A 20,623-nucleotide genomic window follows, 5' to 3' on the forward strand; every position below is an offset into this window, starting at 1 on the left:
TGTTGTTTAGTGTTGTGTTGTGTTGTTTAGTGTTGTTTAGTGTTGTGTTGTGTAGTGTTGTGTTTAGTTTTGTTTAGTGTTGTTTAGTGTTGTGTAGTGTTGTGTAGTGTTGTGTTGTGTAGTGTTGTGTTGTGTAGTGTTGTAGTTTAGTGTTGTTTAGTGTTGTGTTGTTTAGTGTTGTGTAGTGTTGTTGTTGTGTAGTGTTGTGTTGTTTAGTGTTGTGTTGTTAGTGTTGTGTAGTTTTGTTGTTTAGTGTTGTGTAGTGTTGTGTAGTGTTGTGTTGTGTAGTGTTGTGTTGTGTAGTGTTGTGTTTTGTAGTGTTGTGTTGTGTTGTGTAGTGTTGTGTTGTTTAGTGTTGTGTAGTGTTGTGTTGTGTTGTGTTGTGTTGTGTTGTGTAGTGTTGTGTTGTTTAGTTGTGTAGTGTTGTTTAGTGTTGTGTTGTAGTGTTAGTGTTGTGTAGTGTTGTGTTTAGTGTAGTGTTTTGGTTGTTTAGTTTAGTGTTTAGTTTTGTTTAGTGTTGTGTAGTGTTGTGTAGTGTTGTGTAGTTAGTGTTGTGTTTTTGTGTAGTGTTGTGTAGTGTTGTGTTGTTTAGTGTTGTGTTGTGTAGTGTTGTGTAGTTTTGTTTGTTTTGTTTAGTGTTGTGTTGTGTTGTGTAGTGTTGTGTAGTGTAGTGTTTTGTAGTGTTGTTTAGTGTTGTGTAGTGTTGTGTTGTGTAGTGTTGTGTAGTGTTTAGTGTTGTGTAGTGTTGTGTTGTGTAGTGTTGTGTTGTGTAGTGTTGTGTTGTGTAGTGTTGTGTTGTGTAGTGTTGTGTAGTGGTGTGTTGTGTTGTGTAGTGTTGTTGTTGTTTAGTGTTGTGTAGTGTTGTGTTGTGTAGTGTTGTGTTGTGTTGTGTAGTGTTGTGTTGTGTTGTTTGTGTAGTGTTGTGTAGTGTTGTGTGGTGTAGTGTTGTGTTGTGTAGTGTTGTGTTGTGTTGTGTTGTGTAGTGTTGTGTTGTTTAGTGTTGTGTTGTGTTGTGTAGTGTTGTGTTGTGTAGTGTTGTGTTGTGTAGTGTTGTGTAGTGTTGTGTAGTGTTGTGTAGTGGCTTTGCATAGAAATAAAAATAAACTGTTTGCCTCACCAAGATCTAAAATCCTCCCCTGACTATTAGTTCATTTTAGTATACTGTAAATGAACGGTATTCTTTCAGCTGAGCGTACTAGCTTCACCTGTCTACCTGAAGTTGATGCTGTTGCTATGCAACCTCTTGCTAGCTTGATAGCATAACAAATGACTAGCTAGACATGTTACGACCATGGGTATGTTTGTAAATTCACTCTGGATTGCCAGAATGCGCTCTGGGCGTTTGTAAATTCAAAGGCGTTGTCAGATTGCCCTTAGGTAAATTCAGAGTGTTCAGAGCCACACTGGACGCTCTGGCCGAGGAGTAGGGTTGATCTGAGCATTCTGACCTCACAATGGCAGTCAAGCAAACTGGCTACCCAGTTTAACCTGCTAACTGGCTAACCTGCTAACTATTTCCAGACATAAATGAGAGAACACTTCACTCTGACCATTTTACTCGCCCTAGCAGAGCTGGCTAGGCTGTTTTCATGTTATCCAGAGCATTGGTGACTGTAACTGTAATGCTGGCAAGAATTGAATTAATATTTTTGCAGACCTTTACTGACACCGTGTTGAGCGTTCATGAATTCATCAGTTATTCTGCGCTCTGGCACTCAGACAAGAGTGCTCTGAAATCAGAGTAGAATTTACAAACGCACCCGAATGTCCATTGAGAACGCACAACAACTATACCACTTAGCTAAGAATGACGTAAATAATCATGTCAATAAACGTTGGGTAGTTAGTTAGATATCCTATAGTTAATATACTGGCAAGTTCGATGTATTAGTAGACAACTAGCGTTAGGGATCTAGCTAACATACCAGTAATATACATACTGATTACTGCTGTAATGATATGCTTTGCGGTTCATAAGGACAGCAGTAGCTAACAAACTGTCAGCCAACAACATAATGTGTAACTTATTTGAAAAGTCATTACAGTATTACATTACTCAACATTTTGTTAACATTTGTCATAATTAGCTCTCGTTGCATATTTTCCGCTATTTTCTTCAAATCTGAAAATGTTGTGAAGCCACACCCATTTTCTGAAGAATTGCATTATGGGCCATAAAAGCAAGGAAATGTGTCCAATGCTTGTATATTTCGTATTTTGACAGATGTAGAACAACATCCGGGAACCTTTAGCATACTAATTATATCTTACTATGACTAATAAGCATACGACATAGTACATACTAATTTTACATCACAAATAGTACGGTTAGTGCGTGTCTCTCTGAGAGGTAAGGTGTCAGAGGTCAGGGGGTGAAGGCCACCATTTGGCACAGCAGTCAGACACAGACGCCGGAGCAAAGAGATGCAACATAGTTTTGTCTAGTTTAGGATTTGTTCAAAGCTTGGCTTGTGAAACGCTCCATAAACTGAATTAGACTACAGAACACTTTACGACTCATCATTGTGCTGCTCAGACTGGAGTCCTATTGTGGCTAAAGGACCTGCTCAGACTGGAGACGTTTGGTGGGAGAGAAAGAGAGTTGGGATGAGATGTTTGGTGGGAGAGAAAGGGAGTTAGTTTGAAGACTAGGAACATGTCTCACTCCTACAACAGAAGCATTACTTGTATCATTCAGTGGCTCTAGCAGATGTCAGTGGCTCTAGCAGATGTCAGTGGCTCTAGCAGATGTTAGTGGCTCTAGCAGATGTTAGTGGCTCTAGCAGATGTTAGTGGCTCTAGCAGATGTTAGTGGCTCTAGCAGATGTTAGTGGCTCTAGCAGATGTTAGTGGCTCTGTGATGCAGATGTAACTGGCTCTGTAGCTTAAGATGTTACTGAACTCAGCTCTGAACCCAGAGGTTTCAGATGTTAGTGGCTCTAGCAGATGTTAGAAAGCCTTGCTCCCTAGCAGATGAACATGGCTCTAGCAGATGTTAGTGGCATTTGTCTTTCTACAGGTTGTGTTTAAGGCAAAATCGAAACATGGAGCTTCTGAAATACAGGTACGATTTAATAACTGTTTTAATTACTGCTGTATACTCTATAGTCCTCTGTCTTCTGAACCTTACTGTTCTATACTCTATAGTCCCTCTGTAGCTTAAGGCCATTCTATTCTATAGTTGTCTTCTGAACCTTTGTTCTATACTCTATAGTCCAGAGTTTCTGAAAGGAATACTTTGGTCCCTGTCTTCTGAACCTTACTGTTCTATACTCTAAGTCCCTGTCTCTGTCTTCTGAACCTTGTTTTTTATACCTATAGTCCCTCTGTCCTCTGTCTTCTGAACCTTACTGTTCTATACTCTATAATCCCTCTGTCTTCAACCTTACTGATACTCTATAGTCCCTCTGTCCTCTGTCTTCTAAACCTTAGTTCTATACTCTATAGTCCCTCTGTCTTCTGAACCTATACTCTATAGTCCTCTGTCTTCTGAACCTTACTGTTCTATACTCTATAGTCCCTCTGTCTTCTGAACCTTACTGTTCTATACTATATAGTCCCTCTGTCCTCTGAACCTTACTGTTCTATACTCTATAATCCCTCTGTCTTCTGAACCTTACTGTTCTATACTCTATAGTCCCTCTGTCCTCTGTCTTCTGAACCTTACTGTTCTATACTCTATAATCCCTCTGTCTTCTGAACCTTACTGTTCTATACTCTATAGTCCCTCTGTCCTCTGTCTTCTGAACCTTACTGTTCTATACTCTATAGTCCCTCCTCTGTCCTCTGTCTTCTGAACCTTACTGTTCTATACTCTATAGTCCCTCTGTCTTCTGAACCTTACTGTTCTATACTCTATAGTCCCTCTGTCTTCTGAACCTTACTGTTCTATACTCTATAGTCCCTCTGTCTTTTGAACCTTACTGTTCTATACTCTATAGTCCCTCTGTCTTCTGAACCTTACTGTTCTATACTCTATAGTCCCTCTCCTCTGTCTTCTGAACCTTACTGTTCTATACTCTATAGTCCCTCTGTCTTCTGAACCTTACTGTTCTATACTCTATAATCCCTCTGTCTTCTGAACCTTACTGTTCTATACTCTATAGTCCCTCTGTCCTCTGTCTTCTGAACCTTACTGTTCTATACTCTATAGTCCCTCTGTCTTCTCTGTCTTATAGTCCCTCTGTCTTCTGAACCTTACTGTTCTATACTCTATAGTCCCTCTGTCCTCTGTCTTCTGAACCTTACTGTTCTATACTCTATAGTCCCTCTGTCCTCTGTCTTCTGAACCTTACTGTTCTATACTCTATAGTCCCTCTGTCTTCTGAACCTTACTGTTCTATACTCTATAGTCCCTCTGTCTTCTGAACCTTACTGTTCTATACTCTATAGTCCCTCTGTCTTTTGAACCTTACTGTTCTATACTCTATAGTCCCTCTGTCTTCTGAACCTTACTGTTCTATACTCTATAGTCCCTCTGTCCTCTGTCTTCTGAACCTTACTGTTCTATACTCTATAGTCCCTCTGTCTTCTGAACCTTACTGTTCTATACTCTATAATCCCTCTGTCTTCTGAACCTTACTGTTCTATACTCTATAGTCCCTCTGTCCTCTGTCTTCTGAACCTTACTGTTCTATACTCTATAGTCCCTCTGTCTTCTGAACCTTACTGTTATATACTCTGTCTTCTGAACCTACTGTTCTATACTCTATAGTCCCTCTGTCTTTTCTGAACCTTACTGTTCTATACTCTATAGTCCCTCTGTCCTCTGAACCTTACTGTTCTATACTCTATAGTCCCTCTGTCCTTGTCTTCTGAACCTTACTGTTCTATACTCTATAGTCCTCTGTCTTCTGAACCTTACTGTTCTATACTCTATAGTCCCTCTGTCTTCTGAACCTTACTGTTCTATACTCTATAGTCCCTCTGTCTTTTGAACCTTACTGTTCTATACTCTATAGTCCCTCTGTCTTCTGAACCTTACTGTTCTATACTCTATAGTCCCTCTGTCTTCTGAACCTTACTGTTCTATACTCTATAGTCCCTCTGTCTTTGAACCTGTTCTATACTGTCCCTCTGTCTTCTGAACCTTACTGTTCTATACTCTATAGTCCCTCTGTCCTCTGTCTTCTGAACCTTACTGTTCTATACTCTATAGTCCCTCTGTCTTCTGAACCTTACTGTTCTATACTCTATAATCCCTCTGTCTTCTGAACCTTACTGTTCTATACTCTATAGTCCCTCTGTCCTCTGTCTTCTGAACCTTACTGTTCTATACTCTATAGTCCCTCTGTCTTCTGAACCTTACTGTTCTATACTCTATAGTCCCTCTGTCTTCTGAACCTTACTGTTCTATACTCTATAGTCCCTCTGTCCTCTGTCTTCTGAACCTTACTGTTCTATACTCTATAGTCCCTCTCTGTCTTCTGAACCTTACTGTTCTATACTCTATAGTCCCTCTGTCTTCTGAACCTTACTGTTCTATACTCTATAGTCCCTCTGTCTTCTGAACCTTACTGTTCTATACTCTATAGTCCCTCTGTCTTTGAACCTTACTGTTCTATACTCTATAGTCCCTCTGTCTTCTGAACCTTACTGTTCTATACTCTATAGTCCCTCTGTCCTCTGTCTTCTGAACCTTACTGTTCTATACTCTATAGTCCCTCTGTCTTCTGAACCTTACTGTTCTATACTCTATAGTCCCTCTGTCTTCTGAACCTTACTGTTCTATACTCTATAGTCCCTCTGTCCTCTGTCTTCTGAACCTTACTGTTCTATACTCTATAGTCCCTCTGTCTTCTGAACCTTACTGTTATATACTCTATAGTCCTCTGTCTTCTGAACCTTACTGTTCTATACTCTATAGTCCCTCTGTCCTCTGTCTTCTGAACCTTACTGTTCTATACTCTATAGTCCCTCTGTCCTCTGTCTTCTGAACCTTACTGTTCTATACTCTATAGTCCCTCCGTCCTCTGTCTTCTGAACCTTACTGTTCTATACTCTATAGTCCCTCTGTCTTCTGAACCTTACTGTTCTATACTCTATAGTCCCTCTGTCCTCTGAACCTTACTGTTCTATACTCTATAGTCCCTCTGTCTTTTGAACCTTACTGTTCTATACTCTATAGTCCCTCTGTCTTCTGAACCTTACTGTTCTATACTCTATAATCCCTCTGTCTTCTGAACCTTACTGTTCTATACTCTATAGTCCCTCTGTCCTCTGTCTTCTGAACCTTACTGTTCTATACTGTCCCTCTATTACTGTTCTATAGTCCCTCTGTCTTCTGAACCTTACTGTTCTATACTCTATAATCCCTCTGTCTTCTGAACCTTACTGTTCTATACTCTATAGTCCCTCTGTCCTCTGTCTTCTGAACCTTACTGTTCTATACTCTATAGTCCCTCTGTCTTCTGAACCTTACTGTTATATACTCTATAGTCCCTCTGTCTTCTGAACCTTACTGTTCTATACTCTATAGTCCCTCTGTCCTCTGTCTTCTGAACCTTACTGTTCTATACTCTATAATCCCTCTGTCTTCTGAACCTTACTGTTCTATACTCTATAGTCCCTCTGTCCTCTGTCTTCTGAACCTTACTGTTCTATACTCTATAGTCCCTCTGTCCTCTGTCTTCTGAACCTTACTCTTCTATACTCTATAGTCCCTCTGTCCTCTGTCTTCTGAACCTTACTGTTCTATACTCTATAGTCCCTCTGTCCTCTGTCTTCTGAACCTTACTGTTCTATACTCTATAGTCCCTCTGTCCTCTGTCTTCTGAACCTTACTGTTCTATACTCTATAGTCCCTCTGTCCTCTGTCTTCTGAACCTTACTGTTCTATACTCTATAGTCCCTCTGTCTTCTGAACCTTACTGTTCTATACTCTATAGTCCATCTGTCCTCTGTCTTCTGAACCTTACTGTTCTATACTCTATAGTCCCTCTGTCTTCTGAACCTTACTGTTCTATACTCTATAGTCCCTCTGTCTTCTGAACCTTACTTTTCTATACTCTATAGTCCCTCTGTCTTCTGAACCTTACTGTTCTATACTCTATAGTCCCTCTGTCTTCTGAACCTTACTGTTCTATACTCTATAGTCCCTCTGTCTTCTGAACCTTACTGTTCTATACTCTATAGTCCCTCTGTCCTCTGTCTTCTGAACCTTACTGTTCTATACTCTATAATCCCTCTGTCCTCTGAACCTTACTGTTCTATACTCTATAGTCCCTCTGTCTTCTGAACCTTACTGTTCTATACTCTATAGTCCTTATGTCTTCTGAACCTTACTGTTCTATACTCTATAGTCCCTCTGTCCTCTGTCTTCTGAACCTTACTGTTCTATACTCTATAGTCCCTCTGTCCTCTGTCTTCTGCTCTGCTTCCTCTTTGGAGTTCAGGCTGGGTTACTGTAAAGCGTTTGGTGACAACATTACCAATCAATCAATTTGATTGATTAATTGTGACCTCTACACCCTTCCTTCACTTTTGACCTCTAACAATGTTACTTCCTGTCCCCCAGGTTACCCCTGTACCTCCTCTTCCTGTCCATCAGTATGGTCTTCCTGGTAGTAAACCTGACCTGTGCCCTGCTAGTGAGGATGAGCACCACGGAGACCCAGACCATTGTACTGATCAGAGTAGCCATCAACGATACACTGTTTGTCCTGTGTGCCATCTCCCTCTCCCTCTGCCTCTACAAGATCGCCAAGATGTCCCTGGCTAATATCTACCTGGAGTCCAAGGTAAGAGATGTACACACACACCAATCCTTGGTTTAAATACATGTGGATTTGAGTATCTGGTAATCATACTACTTGTTTAGCGTGTATTTGAGTATCTGGTAATCATACTACTTGTTTAGCGTGTATTAGAGTATCTGGTAATCATACTACTTGTTTAGCGTGTATTTGAGTATCTGGTAATCATAATACTTGTTTAGCGTGTATTAGAGTATCTGGTAATCATAATACTTGTTTAGCGTGTATTAGAGTATCTTTGTACTTTAAGCATTTGTACATCGTTATGACATTTGTTCTGTCTTTATTATTTTGGAACTTCTGTGAGTGTAATGTCTACTGTTCATTTTTGTTGTCTATTTCACTGTTGTATATTATCTACCTCACTTGCTTTGACAATGTTAACATATGTTTCCCATGCCAATAAAGCCCCTTGAATTGAATTGAGTGAGTGCACTTGCTTACACATGACGAGTGCCTGCCCGCGCCCTGCTGAGTGTGCTGCTGTAGACACGGCTGTGTGAGCATCGAGAATCAAATGGCACAGTTGGGTAGTTGACGTGTACCAGCTTCTCTAACCTGGTCCCAGATTCATTGGTACTGTCTGGCCTACTCGTTGAGGACCATAGGAGATGTCAGGACAAACAGATCTGGGACAAGACGACCTGATATGCTCTATAAAGACATAGGAGATGGCAGGACAGCACAAACAGATCTGGGACCAGACGACCTGACATGCTCTATAAAGACATAGGAGATGTCAGGACAGCACAAACAGATATGGGACCAGGTTCTATGATTCACACAAAGCTAAAACTATTGCTATCTGAGACAGTGTGTTTTATTTCCCAGGGAACCTCATTGTGCCAGGTGACAGCTATAGGAGCCACAGTCACCCTGCTGTACACATCCAGAGCCTGTTACAACCTGCTGGTTCTGGCCCTCACCAACGTGAAGAGCATCAACTCCTTCGACTACGACTGGTACAATGTATCTGACCAGGTAATACTGTACCACAGTGTCTTTCCTGGTCCTGGGGACCAAAAAGATGCACATTTTTGTCACGACACACATAATTCCTCTAATCAAGGTTGAAGGGGGTCTAGTGGTTAATAACTGAAAGGACGTTGGTTTGAATCCACGAGCAGAACACATGAAAAATCTGTTGATGTGCCCTTGAGCAAGGCACTTAACCCTAGTTGCTCATGTAAGTGGCTCTGGATAAGAGGTGACTAAGTCATTTAAGCGTGTTAACCCTCGCTGCCGGCCCAGTCTCGTCCTCAGAACAGGTGCAGAGCAGCTGGCTGGAGTGTTTACGGACAGATTACATCTCTCCCTGTCCCCACATGCTTCAACATCTCTCCCTGTCCCAGTCTGCTGTCCCCACATCCTTCAACATCTCTCCCTGTCCCCACATGCTTCAACATCTCCCCCTGTCCCAGTCTGCTGTCCCCACATCCTTCAACATCTCTCCCTGTCCCCACATGCTTCAACATCTCTCCCTGTCCCAGTCTGCTGTCCCCACATCCTTCAACATCTCTCCCTGTCCCAGTCTGCTGTCCCCACATCCTTCAACATCTCTCCCTGTCCCAGTCTGCTGTCCCCACATCCTTCAACATCTCTCCCTGTCCCAGTCTGCTGTCCCCACATCCTTCAACATCTCTCCCTGTCCCAGTCTGCTGTCCCCACATCCTTCAACATCTCTCCCTGTCCCCACATGCTTCAACATCTCTCCCTGTCCCAGTCTGCTGTCCCCACATCCTTCAACATCTCTCCCTGTCCCCACATGCTTCAACATCTCCCCTGTCCCAGTCTGCTGTCCCCACATCCTTCAACATCTCTCCCTGTCCCCACATGCTTCAACATCTCTCCCTGTCCCAGTCTGCTGTCCCCACATCCTTCAACATCTCTCCCTGTCCCCACATCCTTCAACATCTCTCCTGTCCCCACATGCTTCAACATCTCTCCCTGTCCCAGTCTGCTGTCCCCACATCCTTCAACATCTCTCCCTGTCCCCACATGCTTCAACATCTCTCCCTGTCCCCACATCCTTCAACATCTCTCCCTGTCCCAGTCTGCTGTCCCCACATCCTTCAACATCTCTCCCTGTCCCCACATGCTTCAACATCTCTCCCTGTCCCAGTCTGCTGTCCCCACATGCTTCAACATCTCCCCCTGTCCCAGTCTGCTGTCCCCACATCCTTCAACATCTCTCCCTGTCCCCACATGCTTCAACATCTCTCCCTGTCCCAGTCTGCTGTCCCCACATGCTTCAACATCTCTCCCTGTCCCCACATCTTTCAACATCTCTCCCTGTCCCAGTCTGCTGTCCCCAGTCCTTCAACATGTCCCCTGTCCCCACCTTCAACATCTCTCCCTGTCCCTGCTGTCCCCACATGCTTCAACATCTCCCCCTCCCAGTGTCCCAGTCTGCTGTCCCCACATGCTTCAACATCTCCCCTGTCCCAGTCTGCTGTCCCCACATCCTTCAACATCTCTCCCTGTCCCCACATGCTTCAACATCTCTCCCTGTCCCAGTCTGCTGTCCCCACATCCTTCAACATCTCTCCCTGTCCCCACATGCTTCAACATCTCTCCCTGTCCCAGTCTGCTGTCCCCACATCCTTCAACATCTCTCCCTGTCCCAGTCTGCTGTCCCCACATCCTTCAACATCTCTCCCTGTCCCCACATGCTTCAACATCTCTCCCTGTCCCAGTCTGCTGTCCCCACATCCTTCAACATCTCTCCCTGTCCCCACATGCTTCAACATCTCTCCTGTCCCAGTCTGCTGTCCCCACATCCTTCAACATCTCTCCCTGTCCCCACATGCTTCAACATCTCTCCCTGTCCCCACATCCTTCAACATCTCTCCTGTCCCCACATCCTTCAACATCTCTCCCTGTCCCCACATGCTTCAACATCTCTCCTGTCCCCACATCCTTCAACATCTCTCCTGTCCCCACATCCTTCAACATCTCTCCCTGTCCCCACATCCTTCAACATCTCTCCCTGTCCCCACATCTCTTCAACATCTCTCCCTGTCCCAGTCTGCTGTCCCCACATCCTTCAACATCTCTCCCTGTCCCAGTCTGCTGTCCCCACATCCTTCAACATCTCTCCCTGTCCCCACATGCTTCAACATCTCTCCCTGTCCCAGTCTGCTGTCCCCACATCCTTCAACATCTCTCCCTGTCCCCACATGCTTCAACATCTCTCCCTGTCCCAGTCTGCTGTCCCCACATCCTTCAACATCTCTCCCTGTCCCCACATGCTTCAACATCTCTCCCTGTCCCCACATCCTTCAACATCTCTCCTGTCCCCACATCCTTCAACATCTCTCCTGTCCCCACATGCTTCAACATCTCTCCCTGTCCCCACATCCTTCAACATCTCTCCCTGTCCCCACATCCTTCAACATCTCTCCCTGTCCCCACATCCTTCAACATCTCTCCCTGTCCCAGTCTGCTGTCCCCACATCCTTCAACATCTCTCCCTGTCCCCACATGCTTCAACATCTCTCCCTGTCCCAGTCTGCTGTCCCCACATCCTTCAACATCTCTCCCTGTCCCCACATGCTTCAACATCTCTCCCTGTCCCAGTCTGCTGTCCCCACATCCTTCAACATCTCTCCCTGTCCCCACATCCTTCAACATCTCTCCCTGTCCCAGTCTGCTGTCCCCACATCCTTCAACATCTCTCCTGTCCCCACATGCTTCAACATCTCTCCCTGTCCCAGTCTGCTGTCCCCACATCCTTCAACATCTCTCCCTGTCCCCACATCCTTCAACATCTCTCCCTGTCCCAGTCTGCTGTCCCCACATCCTTCAACATCTCTCCCTGTCCCCACATGCTTCAACATCTCTCCCTGTCCCAGTCTGCTGTCCCCACATCCTTCAACATCTCTCCCTGTCCCCACATGCTTCAACATCTCTCCCTGTCCCAGTCTGCTGTCCCCACATCCTTCAACATCTCTCCCTGTCCCCACATCCTTCAACATCTCTCCCTGTCCCCACATCCTTCAACATCTCTCCCTGTCCCCACATGCTTCAACATCTCTCCCTGTCCCAGTCTGCTGTCCCCACATCCTTCAACATCTCTCCCTGTCCCCACATCCTTCAACATCTCTCCCTGTCCCCACATCCTTCAACATCTCTCCCTGTCCCAGTCTGCTGTCCCCACATCCTTCAACATCTCTCCCTGTCCCCACATGCTTCAACATCTCTCCCTGTCCCAGTCTGCTGTCCCCACATCCTTCAACATCTCTCCTGTCCCCACATCCTTCAACATCTCTCCCTGTCCCAGTCTGCTGTCCCCACATCCTTCAACATCTCTCCCTGTCCCCACATGCTTCAACATCTCTCCCTGTCCCAGTCTGCTGTCCCCACATCCTTCAACATCTCTCCCTGTCCCCACATGCTTCAACATCTCTCCCTGTCCCAGTCTGCTGTCCCCACATCCTTCAACATCTCTCCCTGTCCCCACATGCTTCAACATCTCTCCCTGTCCCAGTCTGCTGTCCCCACATCCTTCAACATCTCTCCCTGTCCCCACATGCTTCAACATCTCTCCCTGTCCCAGTCTGCTGTCCCCACATCCTTCAACATCTCTCCCTGTCCCAGTCTGCTGTCCCCACATCCTTCAACATCTCTCCCTGTCCCCACATGCTTCAACATCTCTCCCTGTCCCAGTCTGCTGTCCCCACATCCTTCAACATCTCTCCCTGTCCCCACATCCTTCAACATCTCTCCCTGTCCCAGTCTGCTGTCCCCACATCCTTCAACATCTCTCCCTGTCCCAGTCTGCTGTCCCCACATCCTTCAACATCTCTCCCTGTCCCAGTCTGCTGTCCCCACATCCTTCAACATCTCTCCCTGTCCCAGTCTGCTGTCCCCACATCCTTCAACATCTCTCCCTGTCCCCACATGCTTCAACATCTCTCCCTGTCCCAGTCTGCTGTCCCCACATCCTTCAACATCTCTCCCTGTCCCAGTCTGCTGTCCCCACATCCTTCAACATCTCTCCCTGTCCCCACATGCTTCAACATCTCTCCCTGTCCCAGTCTGCTGTCCCCACATCCTTCAACATCTCTCCCTGTCCCAGTCTGCTGTCCCCACATCCTTCAACATCTCTCCCTGTCCCCACATGCTTCAACATCTCTCCCTGTCCCAGTCTGCTGTCCCCACATCCTTCAACATCTCTCCCTGTCCCCACATCCTTCAACATCTCTCCCTGTCCCAGTCTGCTGTCCCCACATCCTTCAACATCTGTAATTCATGTTAAACGCTGCATATGTCTATAGTTTAAGCCCTTAGTTTATATAGGATCCAGACTGAATAGAGGAAGCCCTTAGTTTATATAGGATTTGATTTGATTTGATTTGAAATCCAGTCTGAATAGAGGAAGCCCTTAGTTTATATAGGATCCAGACTGAATAGAGGAAGCCCTTAGTTTATATAGGATCCAGTCTGAATAGAGGAAGCCCTTAGTTTATATAGGATCCAGACTGAATAGAGGAAGCCCTTAGTTTATATAGGATCCAGACTGAATAGAGGAAGCCCTTAGTTTATATAGGATCCAGTCTGAATAGAGGAAGCCCTTAGTTTATATAGGATCCAGACTGAATAGAGGAAGCCCTTAGTTTATATAGGATCCAGACTGAATAGAGGAAGCCCTTAGTTTATATAGGATCCAGACTGAATAGAGGAAGCCCTTAGTTTATATAGGATCCAGACTGAATAGAGGAAGCCCTTAGTTTATATAGGATCCAGACTGAATAGAGGAAGCCCTTAGTTTATATAGGATCCAGTCTGAATAGAGGAAGCCCTTAGTTTATATAGGATCCAGACTGAATAGAGGAAGCCCTTAGTTTATATAGGATGTTGTGGTTGACTGTGTTTATACTGAGCTTATCTGACTTCAGACTCTAACACTACATGCTGTCTGTGTGGTGTCTCAGGCAGACCTGCAGTCGACCCTGGGAGACGCGGGGTACATTGTGTTTGGGGTGATTCTGTTTGTCTGGGAGCTGCTGCCAACCTCTCTGGTCGTCTACTTCTTCAGGGTCCGACAGCCTCACCAGGACAAGGTGAGGAGTGTGTGTGCGCATGTGTGCCGATGACATGGACGTTGATTAGGCAGATCCCCGTTGGGTTAAATGTGGAAGACACGTATGGGTTCAACTGAGTAGGTTTCCCCTTTCCCAATACACTGTACTGTTCATTGGTTAAAACGTGTTCTGTCTTTCCCAATACACACACACACACGTACACACACGTACACACACGTACACACACACACACACACACACACACACACACACACACACACACACACACACACACACACACACACACACACACACACACACACACACACACACACACACACACACACACACACACACACACAGAGGACCAGGATAAGCAGCAGTGTAAGGCCCCTGGATGGACAGCAATTTTCTTGATCTCCTTGCAACTGCTTTGCTCAAGGGCACGATGGCAGGAGAGGGTTTACTGTTCTATACAGGGTCAAGTACAGCTGAATGCCAGTCAGGAAGCGCACTGAAACTCTCATTCCAAAGTTCTTCAATGCTTTTCAATAAGGGAAACATGGAATTGAAATAGGTTGACCCCTAACCCTGGTACTATCCACTGACCCTACAGGCTGGTTTCCTGGACACAGATTAATCCTAGTTAGACTAAAAAGCTTCTTGTTTGTTCAATGGAAATTATTCATTTAGTGTGATTTTAGTCTAATACTAGGTGTGATTTGTGTCTGGGACAGAGTGGGTTTAGTATCATAGAAATCTTGAACTAGAACACCCCCTAGCCACACCCTGACCTACGACACCATAGAGAACCAAGGGCTCTCATTGGTCAGGGCGTGACAAGGTGTGATTTGTGTCTGGGACAGAGTGGGTTTAGTATGATAAGAATTTGACGGATATCTGGTTTTGTTGTTCTCCAGAGTGGGACGGGACTCCCAGGACACGTCTTCTCGTCCAGGGCCTATTTCTTTGACAACCCTCGACGTTATGACAGTGATGACGACCTGGTATGGAGCATCATCCCTCAGGACGTACAGGCCAGGTACATGAACAACAGACAATCAAATTGTATTTGTCACGTGCGCCGAATACAACAGGTGTAGTAGACCTTACAGTGAAATGCTGAATACAACAAGTGTAGTAGACCTCACAGTGAAATGCTGAATACAACAGGTGTAGTAGACCTCACAGTGAAATGCTGAATACAACAGGTGTAGTAGACCTCACAGTGAAATGCTGAATACAACAGGTGTAGTAGACCTTACAGTGAAATGCTGAATACAACAAGTGTAGTAGACCTCACAGTGAAATGCTGAATACAACAGGTGTAGTAGACCTCACAGTGAAATGCTGAATACAACAGGTGTAGTAGACCTCACAGTGAAATGCTGAATACAACAGGTGTAGTAGACCTTACAGTGAAATGCTGAATACAACAGGTGTAGTAGACCTTACAGTGAAATGCTGAATACAACAGGTGTAGTAGACCTCACAGTGAAATGCTAAATACAACAGGTGTAGTAGACCTCACAGTGAAATGCTGAATACAACAGGTGTAGTAGACCTCACAGTGAAATGCTGAATACAACAGGTGTAGTAGACCTCACAGTGAAATGCTGAATACAACAGGTGTAGTAGACCTTACAGTGAAATGCTGAATACAACAGGTGTAGTAGACCTCACAGTGAAATGCTGAATACAACAGGTGTAGTAGACCTCACAGTGAAATGCTGAATACAACAGGTGTAGTAGACCTCACAGTGAAATGCTGAATACAACAGGTGTAGTAGACCTCACAGTGAAATGCTGAATACAACAGGTGTAGTAGACCTCACAGTGAAATGCTGAATACAACAGGTGTAGTAGACCTCACAGTGAAATGCTGAATACAACACAGTGAAATGCTGAATACAACAGATGTAGTAGACCTAACAGTGAAATGCTGAATACAACAGGTGTAGTAGACCTCACAGTGAAATGCTGAATACAACAGGTGTAGTAGACCTCACAGTGAAATGCTGAATACAACAGGTGTAGTAGACCTCACAGTGAAATGCTGAATACAACAGGTGTAGTAGACCTTACAGTGAAATGCTGAATACAACAGGTGTAGTAGACCTCACAGTGAAATGCTGAATACAACAGGTGTAGTAGACCTCACAGTGAAATGCTGAATACAACAGGTGTAGTAGACCTTACAGTGAAATGCTGAATACAACAGGTGTAGTAGACCTCACAGTGAAATGCTGAATACAACAGGTGTAGTAGACCTTACAGTGAAATGCTGAATACAACAGGTTTAGACATTAATGGCTGTGTGTTGAGTTATTTTGAGGGGACAGCAAATGTACACTGTTAAACAAGCTGTACACTCACTACTTTACATTGTAGCAAAGTGTCATTTCTTCAGTGTTGTCACAAGAAAATATATACTCAAATATTTACAAAAATGTGAGGGGTGTACTCACTTTTGTGATATACTGTATATATAGATCATTTGTTAGTCCAAAAATGGATGCCGACAGCAGTCGCACCATTGGAAGACATAGCTTGGACTGTAGCCTACAGTGGTTAGAGTGTAGGGACGGCAGGTAGCCTTGTGGTTAGAGTGTAGGGACGACAGGTAGCATAGTGGTTAGAGTGTAGGGACGGCAGGTAGCATAGTGGTTAGAGTGTAGGGACGACAGGTAGCATAGTGGTTAGAGTGTAGGGTCAGCAGGTAGCCTAGTGGTGATAGTGTAGGGGCGGCAGGTAGCCTTGTGGTTAGAGTGTAGGGTCAGCAGGTAGCCTAGTGGTTAGAGTGTAGGGACGACAGGTAGCCTAGTGGTTAGAGTGTAGGGTCAGCAGGTAGCCTAGTGGTTAGAGTGTAGGGACGGCAGGTAGCATAGTGGTTAGAGTGGAGGGGCGGCAGGGTAGCCTAGTGGTTAGAGTGTAGGGGCAGCAGGTAGCCTAGTGGTTAGAGTGTAGGGGCGGCAGGTAGCCTAGTGGTTAGAGTGTAGGGTCAGCAGGTAGCCTAGTGGTTAGAGTGTAGGGACGGCAGGTAGCCTTGTGGTTAGAGTGTAGGGTCAGCAGGTAGCCTAGTGGTTAGAGTGTAGGGACGACAGGTAGCCTAGTGGTTAGAGTGTAGGGTCAGCAGGTAGCCTAGTGGTTAGAGTGTAGGGTCAGCAGGTAGCCTAGTGGTGATAGTGTAGGGGCGGCAGGTAGCCTTGTGGTTAGAGTGTAGGGTCAGCAGGTAGCCTAGTGGTTAGAGTGTAGGGACGACAGGTAGCCTAGTGGTTAGAGTGTAGGGTCAGCAGGTAGCCTAGTGGTTAGAGTGTAGGGACGGCAGGTAGCATAGTGGTTAGAGTGGAGGGGCGGCAGGGTAGCCTAGTGGTTAGAGTGTAGGGGCAGCAGGTAGCCTAGTGGTTAGAGTGTAGGGTCAGCAGGTAGCCTAGTGGTGATAGTGTAGGGGCGGCAGGTAGCCTAGTGGTTAGAGTGTAGGGTCAGCAGGTAGCCTAGTGGTTAGAGTGTAGGGTCAGCAGGTAGCCTAGTGGTTAGAGTGTAGGGGCGGCAGGTAGCCTAGTGGTTAGAGTGTTGGGCGGCAGGTAGCCTAGTGGTTAGAGTGTAGGGGCGGCAGGTAGCCTAGTGGTTAGAGTGTAGGGGCGGCAGGTAGCCTAGTGGTTAGAGTGTAGGTGCGGCAGGTAGCCTAGTGGTTAGAGTGTTGGGCGGCAGGTAGCCTAGTGGTTAGAGTGTAGGGACGGCAGGTAGCCTAGTGGTTAGAGTGTAGAGGCGGCAGGTAGCCTAGTGGTTAGAGTGTAGGGGGCAGGTAGCCTAGTGGTTAGAGTGTAGGGACGGCAGGTAGCCTAGTGGTTAGAGTGTAGAGGCGGCAGGTAGCCTAGTGGTTAGAGTGTAGGGAGTGAGTCTAGGGTTTCTGGGATAATGCCATGAGCCATGACCAGCCTTTCAAAGGACTTCATGACTACAGATGTGAGTGCTACCGGACGGTTGTCATTTAGCCAGGTTACCTTAGTGTTCTTGTTCTACTTGCAACATGTAGGAATTACAGACTCTGTCAGCCAGTTGATCAGCACATGCTCTGAGTACACATCCTGGTAATCCGTCTGACTCTGTGGCCTAGTGAATGTTTAAAGGTCTTACTCACATTGGCTATGCAGCGTGTGATCACACAGTCACACACCAGGGACATTAAAAACACAGACAACCAGGTGAACACAAATACACACATGCTGCTGTCAGGTATTACACGTTTTAATATCGAAGTGAGGACCGTGACTGTGGAGAAGCAAGGACCGGGCTTTCCAATAGAGCTTAGATACATACTGACACCGCATCTCAATTAGTAGAAGTTCTGATCTAGGATCAGATCTCCCTGTCCATCTTTTTCATCTTACAGGGCAAAACTGATCCTAGATCAGAACTCCTACCGTGAGACTTTGTGAATATGGGCCCAGGAATGTAATGCTTGTTTTGTCTTTGTCCTCAGTTTGACAGCAGACAGCTATGATTGCAGCAGCAGCACAGCCCTGCCCCCAGAGGAGCTCAACCCTTATTGAAGACTTTCTATTGGCCCTGAACCTTATTTAAGAGCTCTGATTGGTCCGGAACTTTACAAGAGCTCCTATTGATTGGTCCGGAGCTCTTTTTGAAGTCTTCCTGTTGGCCCTGTCTCTTTTTTGCACACGCCTACACTGATGACCTCACACCCGAGGGCCTCGGGTCGAGACACGGGGGTGAATATCATCAAGGACTTTATTCATTCTATTTTCTACTGTTTTGATAAATAAAGTCAACATATTTTCTAAAGGGCAGTAAGTATTGAGATGATGGTCTTAGGGGGCATACATAACTTGCACAAAGAAATATGAATATGTAAAAAGGTTTATAATCAAGGTGTACAACATTGGCAGCTAAGAGCTGAATTGCACTGTACAGTCCATCAGAATATTACCTGAATTCACTGTGTTAAAAACATGTTGACTGTTTAGAAGTATGACGTATGCAATAATTCATTTACAGCTATTTCCTAATCTGTATCCATTTATATTCCCAATGTCTCCTTTTCATGTTTTTAACACAAGCAGCTAAAATGGTTCATAGGCATTAGTTATCTTTGCTGAGGGAGGAGATGTACTGTACATGTGTTCTGGTCTTTACAATCCTCTCTCACATTGGAGTCTCCATAATAAAAAACTATTTTATAAAACACCTTGATTGTGCTTTAGGACAGTGTGGTGGAACACATTCTAATTCTATAGGTGGAACACATTCTAATTCTATAGGTGGAACACATTCTAATTCTATAGGTGGAACAATCTAATTCTATAGGTGGAACAATCTAATTCTGTAGGTAGAACACATTCTAATTCTATAGGTGGAACACATTCTAATTCTATAGGTGGAACAATCTAATTCTATAGGTAGAACACATTCTAATTCTATAGGTGGAACAATCTAATTCTATAGGTAGAACACATTCTAATTCTATTGGTGGAACAATCTAATTCTATAGGTGGAACACATTCTAATTCTATAGGTGGAACATTCTAATTCTATAGGTGGAACACATTCTAATTCTATAGATGGGACTCCTGAGTGGCGCAGCGGTCTAAGGCACTGCCTCTCAGTGCAAGAGCTGTCACTGCCGTTCCTGTTTCAAATCCAGTGCTGCACCACATCCAGCCGTGACTGGGAGTCCCTTAGGGCGCTGCACAATTGGCCCAGCATCGTCCGGGTTTGGCCCGGGTAGGCCATCATTGTAAATAAGAATTTGTTCTTAACTGACTTGCCTAGTTAAATAAAGGTTCTAAAAATGGAACACATTACATGGGTGGAACAAAATCTGATTCTATAGATGTAACACATTCTAAATCTATAGGTGGAACACATTCTAAATCTATAGATGTAACACATTCTAAATCTATAGGTGGAACACATTCTAAATCTATAGATGTAACACATTCTAAATCTATAGATGTAACACATTCTAAATCTATAGGTGGAACACATTCTAAATCTATAGATGTAACACATTCTAAATCTATAGATGTAACACATTCTAAATCTATAGGTGGAACACATTCTAAATCTATAGATGTAACACATTCTAAATCTATAGATGTAACACATTCTAAATCTATAGGTGGAACACATTCTAAATCTATAGATGTAACACATTCTAAATCTATAGATGTAACACATTCTAAATCTATAGATGTAACACATTCTAAATCTATAGATGTAACACATTCTAAATCTATAGGTGGAACACATTCTAAATCTATAGATGTAACACATTCTAAATCTATAGATGTAACACATTCTAAATCTATAGATGTAACACATTCTAAATCTATAGGTGGAACACATTCTAAATCTATAGATGTAACACATTCTAAATCTAGGTGGAACACATTCTAAATCTATAGATGTAACACATTCTAAATCTATAGGTGGAACACATTCTAAATCTATAGATGGAACACATTCTAAATCTATAGATGTAACACATTCTAAATCTATAGGTGGAACACATTCTAAATCTATAGATGGAACACATTCTAAATCTATAGATGTAACACATTCTAAATCTATAGGTGGAACACATTCTAAATCTATAGATGTAACACATTCTAAATCTATAGGTGGAACACATTCTAAATCTATAGGTGGAAGATGTTTTTGTCTGTCTTCAAGACCCTACCAGCAACAGTCTGTGATAGCCACTGCTGGGAACCTGCACTCTGAGAACCACTCGTAAAGAAAGCCACTGAATACAGTCCATACATGTGGTCAGACAGGAATCTGTCTCTTCAGCCCTTTCCCAAGGATCATAGCCTGTTTGAA

General features: G+C 44.4%; 1 pseudogene; it reads left to right on the forward strand.

The window, feature by feature from the left end:
- The first annotated feature begins 2,890 nt into the window (after positions 1 to 2,890).
- LOC121840731 lies at positions 2,891 to 18,382 on the forward strand (annotated as a pseudogene).
- Positions 18,383 to 20,623: the final 2,241 nt, after the last annotated feature.

Source organism: Oncorhynchus tshawytscha, linkage group LG24 (assembly GCF_018296145.1).
Source record: "Oncorhynchus tshawytscha isolate Ot180627B linkage group LG24, Otsh_v2.0, whole genome shotgun sequence".
In the NCBI taxonomy this organism is placed as follows: Eukaryota; Metazoa; Chordata; class Actinopteri; order Salmoniformes; family Salmonidae; genus Oncorhynchus; species Oncorhynchus tshawytscha.